This window comes from Durio zibethinus, chromosome 27 (assembly GCF_047325235.1).
Source record: "Durio zibethinus cultivar Kanyao isolate XHJ-2024 chromosome 27, ASM4732523v1, whole genome shotgun sequence".
Classification (NCBI taxonomy): Eukaryota; Viridiplantae; Streptophyta; class Magnoliopsida; order Malvales; family Malvaceae; genus Durio; species Durio zibethinus.
In genome coordinates, this window is record NC_143188.1 from 15,815,684 (window position 1) to 15,825,950 (window position 10,267).

The 10,267-nt window shown below is 29.6% G+C and overlaps 1 pseudogene; it reads right to left on the reverse strand.

The window, feature by feature from the left end:
• Positions 1-1,353: 1,353 nt before the first annotated feature.
• On the reverse strand, positions 1,354-7,237 carry LOC111279520 (zinc finger CCCH domain-containing protein 1 pseudogene; annotated as a pseudogene).
• Between the last annotated feature and the right edge of the window lie 3,030 nt (positions 7,238-10,267).

Here is a 10,267-nt window from a genome sequence, read left to right on the forward strand (position 1 = left end):
GTGTCAAAGTCAAAGCATAATACCAAGAATCTTATTCTTCCTTTAGTTTGATTTAAAAAAGAGCTCAAACCAAAAATTTCGAATTAAAAGAATGTGTACCAATTGAATTGGGATGAATCAAAACCCATCATATAAAAATTATTTTTTTATTTCTATTTCAATTGAATTTTTTATTACAAAATTTATCTAATAAAAAACTAAAAGTAAAAAAATTAAAAAAAAACCCCAAAAATCAAAAGTTAAAAAAAAAAAAGAGAGAAAAAGGTATGGTATCATAAGGACAACAAAACAGAGTAGAACACTTTAAATCCATTTTCAACCCTACTTTATTTTCAAAAGAAAAGAAACTTGACGCAATTAATTTAAACAAAATGCACCTATATTAGATTGATGTGAATTAAAATCAATCAAATACAAATTATTTTATAATCTTTATTTCTATAGACTTTTTTTACAAAATTTATTTCATAAAAAATAAAATAAAAAACTAAATAATAAATAAAATAATAAAAATAAAAAATAAAAAACTACAAAAAAGAGTTTTTGGAGAATGGGAGGGGTGGCATGTGAACACCCTCTTTTTCTTTCATTCTCTACAAAATTAATTATATAAATTAAAAGCCGCATGATTCAAAAAGTATGTGTATGGCATTTTCTCCTATTTCCTACTTTAATCTCAATATTTGATTTAGTGCATGATGTTGCTATTTTGTATTTTTTTTTTTCCTTCTTGGATTGCTCTCATGATACTTCATGGAAGTGAAGATAGAGTTTCAATAGCTGGCAGCCAAACCCAACTCTAATGACAGCTGCATGCACTTTTTTCCTTGTAAAGGAAAATAATACACGTTATTGTTGATGCAATCGGATCAACACTGAACGACACTTACTATGTGATATATTATTTGTTTTGGGATCCGAAGGCTTACCTTTTATCACCCTTAATTACTTCAATAATAAATGGTAAATAATCAATTAATCATCTTCCTTTAGACTAAAACAGTTTTATATGAAATCAACAATTTGTAATCTGTTCAATCATTCAAGCACCCATATAATTACTAAATCATTTAAATATGATACTTGTCAACTTTTTATCTTTTAAAGCCTTCATTTAAAAGCAATAATGACAGCAACATATTTTATACTTATATTGAAAATGACATCAAGACTTTGCCACTAGAGGCTTTCTCCTACAACACTGTCCTTCTCATGCAGCCCTAAGTTCTTGCTCTTTTGAATCCATCTCTAACTAGAAATGTAAGTATCAACTAGGAAAATACTTTATTCTCATGAATTCGGTCACTTCAAAATTTAACAGGGAAAAAAGAAATCAAAAACTCATGCTAAAAATGAAAATTTTAGGAGGAAAAAAGGAAACAAAAGTTTATGTTAAAAATTTGATTTCTATACAACTACTGCTAAGAGCTAAAGATTACTATGTCTTGAGCTTAAGTTAGGTTTGCTTGCTGATTTCACATTTTTTTTCTTTGTCTTGAATGCAGGAACTGTATTTTTCCAGGAAGAAAACTGATCATTAATGTGTTCTATGCTTTGGACTTGGACATCACAAAAAATTACAGCTTCCATTCGCCGTTCCTACCCAATTGAAACTACCTGCGATACATTCTTAAACTCTTTGAAGTAACATCCTAGATCCTACCAGTATGTGTCATCGAGGCCTGGATTCTGATCTGATCAAGCTGAATTCTTGGCCATTATGAAGGTTGTGAAGTTGGATGCTGATCCTTGGAAAATTAATACTGGATTGCAATGCTATCTCTGGGTAGAAGAAATGCTACTTCATAGGTAAAAGGCAGCAATAGGGTTTGTTGGAATCTTAGGAACGCCAATTTTGTATATAAATTACAAGTTTTACAATTGTCTACTCATTCAGTTGTTTTCGACGACTCTTGGAATTTAATGTAAAAACCTAATTCTTAATCTGCTTAATACTATCACTCAACTCATAGGTCTGTTGTGGAAGGACACAGAAAAAATGCTTACCTAAATACTAATGCACATGCCAGCAGCGACAATGATTTTAAAGAGATCATCACTGCATAATCCAAAATTCCCCCAAGCTCAAGCAGGGAAATGATTTCCTTTAATAAGGTATTCAGACAAGGGAAATGATTTTAAAGGGCAATGAATCGTCATTGTCATCATCACTCTGGCCTATCCCTGCCTCATCATCATAATAATCGCCACCCAAAGCCAGATTTCTCTTCCTTGCTTTCTCTGCTTCTTCCCAGTCCTTACTCTAATTGCCATCCAGACTTGTAATCTCCACGATCATGCATAAACTTACATGAATCCTGTAACCACAGTAACCAGCTTCTTTGTAGTCTTTACAGATGTCAGGTTGATAATCAAATCTCTCTGAAACCCTGATGTGGGCAGAAGCCCTAAGAGGTCCATGTGAGCCACCAGCTTTCTCATTGGCAACTGTCTGTTCTCTTCAAACCCAGCCTTGTGATTCACATAGTCATGCATTCCTTTATGGAACTTCTCTCCCACAGAGCTTATGCTTTTCCCCTTCAAAGCCTTCTCTGCTCGTTTAAGAACATTCTTACGTATAGCGCGAGCATCTTATGTAAACTCAGTCTCAGTTTCTAAGGTTGCCGTACTCTGCTATCAATTTGAATTGGAAGTTCCTTCGAAGACTCAAATCGAAAAATCGGTTTGTCAAATTCTGTATTTGATTCATTGAGAGCAGCACTCCTGGAGGATCCGGTCGAACAGTATAACTTATTGTCAGGTTTCAAAGCCTTTTTCTGATTGTGTGACGGAGATGTGCCATTTCTGGAGTCTTCATCTTCGTCTTCATTTATTGTCCTTTTCCTTACGTTTTTGCCCTTCTGTTAGCTTCCTAAAGAAATTGCAGACTGAAAAATCAAAGAGTTAACGATATAAGTAAAGATACTGTCTTAATTTGATGCACATTAACAGAAACGGCCTGTTCCTTTTCATTATTATTATTTATTCAAAAAGAAATGTCACAATGACAGTGGCAATGGGAGAACGCAACCGCCGGTGCAGTGGCGGGCTTCGCCACCGTTGCAGCGATTTACCCTCTGAACATCGTCCGTACGAGATTTCAAGGTTATCCTCTTCTTCTTCTTTTTCCGTCTCTTTCTTTATATATACATAGTCTCGACAAAAAGTTTCAGTCTTTTTAGGTGCTGATTGGATCGAGTTTTCAAATAGTTAAAGACGATCGACTCACCAATTTCCCGATTAACAAGAACACCGCCCACGTCATTTTTACCATTACTCGCTTAGAGGTTCGCACTTTTTTTTACTCTTTTTTTTTCCTTTCATTTAATTAGGCTTAGGTACTTTATTTTTCTTTTCTCTACATGTAAATTTGAGGTCTTTCTCGCTTGCATTGGAGATTAACGTTTCTCTTTTGTATGCTGTTTTTCTTTTGATATATGCTAAAAGTTTAGTGGGTTTGTCATGCAGGGTTTGAAAGGGCTTTATGCAAGCTTCTTTCCTGCAGTTTTAGCGTCCTCTGTTTCATGGGGTTTATATTTCTTCTTGTAAGTGCCATCCTCAATTTACATGTTACAACTTTTCCTTTGATTACAGTACATTTGTTGTCAAATATATGTGCACATTTGAATTATTAGTTGCAGCGGAAACGACTAATTTGCTGATTTTTTTTAATGTAAATAGATTGATTTTAATATGCAATGGGGAATATAAAGAGTTAATGTGTTTTGATTTGCTGAAAATTGTAGTGTGACAATCAATTAATCTAAAGTGTCTGCTAGTACTGTCTTAATTTAATGCAAGCTGTAAACTGTCTCTGTTGAAACCCAGTTTTGATGTTTAGAAACCAAAATTATGAATAGAGTTGGATATGCAATCAAATAGAAAAAGGAAAAAAAAAAAAAACTTAGCATAAGAAGTGTGCTTCTGGAACCTGCAAAATAGGCTTGACGATCTGTCTTGATTGCAATGAAACTGCAGAGATTGAAAATTAGCGAGAAATGATAAACAAACACATATTAATTACCTGCTTACTACATAAAATAAGAGAAAAAAACCTTAATGATTTCATATCAATAATCAAATGAGCCCACTGCAACAATTCAGAAAATGGAATCATACTTCAAAGACATTCCATTTGCCACAACATTGATTGTACTTGGTGCCAATGTCTAACCCAAAAGCATGAGCTCCATGACCAAAAGTCCCTGCAAATAGCTTCCACCAATGCCGAGGATTCTAAAGCTGTACATGGCAATTTTGTTGAAAGCGGATTTGTGAAGCTTTCATTTCATACAACTTGGCAGCAAGAAAATTATTGGGAGAAGCTAGTGAGTATCGAGAAACTATATGGGACAGGATCGCTATCTTCAATATTGGGCAGGATGTTTTTGAAGTAAAGATCAGCTTCACAGGGTCAAGCAAAGACTTGGTGACTGGTGAGGAATTAAATAAAATACTGAAATAGTACCTTCAATTTTCTTAAAAAATATAAATAAAACTCAATGAAAATGAAGTTGATGTATGTTCAAATTGTTCAGTACTTAAAAACTGAAAAGATAAGAAGCAATAGCATGCCATGTTGGCTGTTGGGTTAAAAAAAATCTCATGCCTACTTAACATTAGATCATCTCTAAAGAGATTATTTAGGCCCTTTTGGATTCAGTGCATATTCGGTGCAATACAATGCAAGTCAATACATGGATTCATGGTCGCCTTTACATTTATATCTAATATATATTTTATTATTGATTTTAATTTTATTGTTATTTTATTTAATCTTATCACTACAATAATTAATTTTACCATTACTTTTATTTTTAATTTCACTAAAACTGATTTCACTTCTCCTCCAAATTGTTATTAAGGAAAAAACACAATACTTATTACCCTTTCCATTATATATAAAAAAAATTATATTTTGGTACATAATGCACAATAGATAGAATACTTTTAATGTATAAAAAATAAATCATGAATTTAAGTACAATCATAGTTTGTTTTAATTCTATTTCTAAATTTATATTAACATTTGAAATTTATATCCCTTTATTTTGAATTCAAATTTCTAAACACGAATTTAATTACCAAAAAAATTCTCTTTCATTGACCAAACAACAATAATGAAGAAACAATCATAGAGGAAAGAAAAACTAATACCTATGAAAACAAAAATAAGAATTTAGGGCTTTTATAAAATTTGTTTTTTCAAAAAGATTGTAAAAAAAAAATTTCATACATCCAAATAAAATTAATAATCAACCAAAAAAAGGAAAATTAATTACCCGAATTGGTCTTGATACTTGATAGGCCTATTGGATCAAAAGACCCGGTTTTTCTTACATGGGCTGGGTCCACTAATACCGAATCGGGCTTCCCTTTGACTTTTTGCACTAAAATACAATTGGGCAATATACCGATTGAATGCACAAAGCAATTAAATGAAAAAAGCAAAATTAAAAAAAGAAATTGTCAAAAGGGGTTTAAAGCTAGGGGGTTTTAATCAATTTTTCCCCCTCTTTTTTTTCTTTTTCCAGGTAAAAATTTCCTCATGCCCAGTTTTATTTTCAATCTTAAAAATTCTTTTTTTTTTGCTACTGTAAAATATGGGTCTTTTTTTTAAAATTGATTTTATCTCCTGTTTTTACATTGACACTGTAATTAGAGAGCTGGAGCAATTGCAGCTAATTTTTGGAAACCCCACATTGGCAAAGGCAGAGTATTTTATTTTTTTTTTAATTTCTTTTTTCCATGATCTTTGTAAGACTTTCACTGTGTTGAAAGATTCTATGTTTAGCTAAGCATAACTTTTTTTTTTTTTCCTTATTTGTGTTTCTCGGGCTTTATTGTATGTTGGTTTTGTTCTGTTTTACCCATATGTCATTTATTTTTATTGTATGTTGGTTTTGTTCTGTTTTACCCATATGTCATTTATTTTTATTGCCAAGTAGTATTTTCTTTGACTATTACTGTACATAATTGTCAATCTGTCATTCAATTGCTAGCGGTTAAATTTGCTGCAAAAGAATGGTTATTGCAGTTTGAATCTCTTGTTATTATTGGGAAGAATGAGAGGGTTGAAAAAGGGAAAGAAAAATAAAATGAAATAGTTGGGTGGAAAGTGTTACCTTTTGTGGAGTTCTAGCATGCAATCATCATTTGTTTAATTGTACATTTTGCATTTTCCAACAATTGAATGGAGCGAGTTTTTCGGATTTCCATTTCATTGCTTTCAAGTATCTTGGTTTAGATAAGTTTCGTCAGTGTTTTCTGTTTTCAAAATGAATTAATATATATGACATAACAGGTTCTTCTTGCAAATTAAGAATTGAATGTTTATGTGAAAAGGTGGTTATAACCTGATCTTTTCTTTGTTGCATGCATATTCTGCAATGATCTTTTGCCCTGTCTTTGTTCACCTCCTAGGTCTTAGTATTTTGTCGGTTTGCTTATGGTAGAGTTTGATCTCCTGCTCTTCCATTTTCACTTTGCCCTCCTATTCCTGCCCTTCCTCTCTAGCTTTTGAAATTGCATTTCACATTATGTTCAAGCTGTTGAATTTTAGGTTAAAATTTTCAGTGTTAAAGTCTGATTAAAGTTTTGATTTCCTACATAAGCCTTGTAAAAATAGCACTTATATTAGTGCATATGAATGTATGTACGTATGTATGTATATATAAACATTGGTTTAAAAAATATGTTATATACGATGTTTGCATAAAAAATTGTGTAATCGCAAAATAAAATGTAAATTTCAAGCATTGTACATACATAAATTCTAAAAAATGTCAAAAAATTAAATTCAATAAAATTAGAGTAAGATTTAATGACCAAAAACAGAAAAAACTAAAAAGGAAACTACCGAGAATTTAAAATTACTTGTGCAAAATAAATGCATTAACGAACCATATGAAGTTCTTGGTTATTTTGCCTTATTTAGTGTCTGTTTAATTGGGTTTTTGCTATTTGCTTTTTGCTTCTGAAAGCAAAAAAGTAAATTGCATTTCCATAAGCAATAAAATTTTGAGTTATACACAAAATAAGTAAATTTTTTATGATTAACTACATGATTCTACTTCTATATATATACTAATTGTGTTATAATTGATTTTATATTTTAATTATTTTTTCTGTTTTAGATCAGTTATGATATATATATTTTACCTTTTGCTTTTCCTTTCTAGTAAAATATATATGTTTTATTCATGTTCGTAGGGAACTTACCAGACTTCTTGGCCATATTCTAGAAATGCCAGTATCTAACGAGTTTGCTTTGAATATGGCAGCTAACAACATCAGTGAATCTTAGGTTTGTTGATGCAAATCATGGCTAATAGATTCACTTGAAGCCTACTTATCTAAAGATTTTTCGATTTTTGGAGGATGAAATGCAAAGGTGGTGCTGATGTTAATAATGTTGGACATTGAACACTGTCAAACAACATAGAGGTGGAACATACTGACTTTTACAGGTTTCAGGGTTGGTTTTATTTGTTGACTTCATTCTACTACTTTTTTTTTGGAAAGATATATGCCAACATCTTATGTAAATATGCAACTTGATGCAGATAATTTGTAATTTTGGGGAAGAGAAAGAAGGAATGAAATTGAGAAACTTGTGGTTTTCCTTTGAAATTTTGCCATGATGTAAAGTTGTTCTAGTCAGATTTTCTTGATATTATGATGCTTAAGAAATCCAGATAGTACTGATATCTTGCCCCGAAATAGTTCATTCTTTAACTCCATCTATTTCATCTGGTTTGTTTCTGGGAATAAAAGCATAGTCTTTATTAGTTGCTAAATTTTCATTTATTTTACCTTCAAATTTATAGAACAATTAAATTATTAATTGACTTGTTAGTATTTGTTGAATCATATAACTTAGAAAATGCAATTAGTTAGTGGAGTTTTTAGATTATACAAGTTAGAGGGCTGTCACAAACCCTTTTACAAATATACTAAAAAATTATATAAAAAAAATTAAGATATGTGATAAAGCAAAGAAAAGAATTAAAATCTCATAAAAAATTCTCATACTATCATTTTCTTTGTGAGTCCAAAATTAAAATATCAATTTTTTAGAAACTATAATTTTATGATGGGTGATTCAAAATACAACATCATTTTTTTTTCTCTACATCCAATTTTAAAAGTTTTTTAAGTGAAATTACTTATTTACCCATCTCATTTTAATTTTAAAACTTCTAGATATGCATTTGTGATAAATTATATAACTTTTCAAATTTTCACATGCAGTAAGTTAAAAAAGTTATATTTAGGATTGAAAAAAAATAGTTAAGATAAAATATCTTATAGAAAGTATGATTTTCTAATACCATTAAAAAAATTTAAAAACTCTATTAATCATATGTAAAGAAATCAAAATATATATAAATTATCTGGTATACATGAAATTTGTGAAAATAGAAGATTGTCTTTTTTTTTCTTGTATATAAAGTTGTCAAGATTTGAGCTTTAAACTATTAGAACTAAGAGTTCAATATTTTACTAACAAATTACATGGTTATTGGCTCATTGAATTTTTAAATCAATGCATCACTTTAAAATATAGTAATAATAAAAAACTAAAAAAAAAATGCACATACCGTGAAATCTAATAGTACATTAGGAACAAAAACATAAGAAACAAGTTGCTTAATCAACAAATTGATTGGCCAAAAAAATCGATAAATTAAAACCCCGTGTTTTATCATTGCTGAAAAGTTTGAAAAAAAAATTTAAAGAACACATTCTCTCCCATTTCTCAAACTTGTCTATTTTGGAAATTGTGATTTTATAATGATGGAATAAGAAAGAAAAAGATAGACCTTATCGGAATTCATGGGTCTAAATCATAGTCCTTGCTTCATACTTAGTCTTGGCATCAAGCATGCAAATGTGTCAATCTTTTTGCCCCCTTTTTTACTTCAAAAAAATAGTGATGTTAGCAATTGCTTTAGTCTAAGTCATTGAAAAGACTAAAATATAACAATATTAATTAATATGCTTAAAATTAATTGCCAGCCAATTTAATTGGAAGACAAAAAAAAAAACCACCATTGAGAAAATTGCTATTTTTTTGTCTTTTTTAAAAGATAGACTTGACTTAAGCAAACTGTCAAAAAAATTATTTTTCAAAGAATAATGATGGGGCAAGAAGACTTAGACATTTGCATGATAGGAAGACTTGAAAGTATAAAGTAAAGAAAAGATAAATACCAATAAAAAAAATCTCATACTATCATTTTCTTTGTTAGTCTAAAATTAGAATATCAATTTTTTTGTGAAGTATAATTTTGTGATAGGTGACTCTAAATACACCATCATTTTTTCTCTACGTCCACCTTGTTTAAAAATTTTTTAAGTGAAATTACTTATTTACTTATCTTGTTTTAATTTTAAAACTTCTAAATATGCATTTTTGATGAGTTATATAACTTATAGAATTTTCATATCCAATAAGTTAGAAAAAGTTACATTTAGGTTTGAAAAAAAATAGTTAAGAGAAAATATCTTACAAAAAGTATGAGATTTTAATACTGTTTATAAAATTTAAAAACTCAATTAATTATATGTGAAGAAATTAAAATATATATAAGTTATCTCATATACATGAAGTTTTTTCATTTGAAGATTGTCTTTATATATATATATATATGTGAGATTGTTAGGATTTGAATTTTAAATACTGAAACTAAGAGTTTAGTATTTTACTAATAGAATATATAGTTATTAGCTCATTGAATTTTTAAATTAGAGGATATCTTTAAAATATATTAACAATAAAAAACTGAAAAAATGCACACACCATAAAATCTAATAGTACATTAGGAACAAAAGCATGAGAAAGAAGTTGCTTAATCAACAAATTGATTGGCCAAAAAAAATCAACAAATTAAAAACCAGAGTTTTATTTTTGCTGAAAGGTTTGAAAAAAAATCTACAGAATATATTCTATGGAAGAAAATGACAGATACTATGGGAATGTATTGGTCTAAGTCTTAGTCTTTGTTCTATACTTAATTTTGGCATCAAGCATGCAAATGAGTCAATCTTTTTGCACCCATCTTTACTTCACAAAAATAATCTTAGCAGTTACTTCAATCTAAGTCATTAAAAAGACTAAAATATAACAATAATAATTAATATACTTAAAATCCATCCCTTGTGTGTCAATTTATCTGGAAGACAAAAGACAACTTTCATTGAGAAAATTGTTGTTTTTTTTTTTGTCCTTTTTAAAAGGCAGATTTGACATAAGCAAACTGCT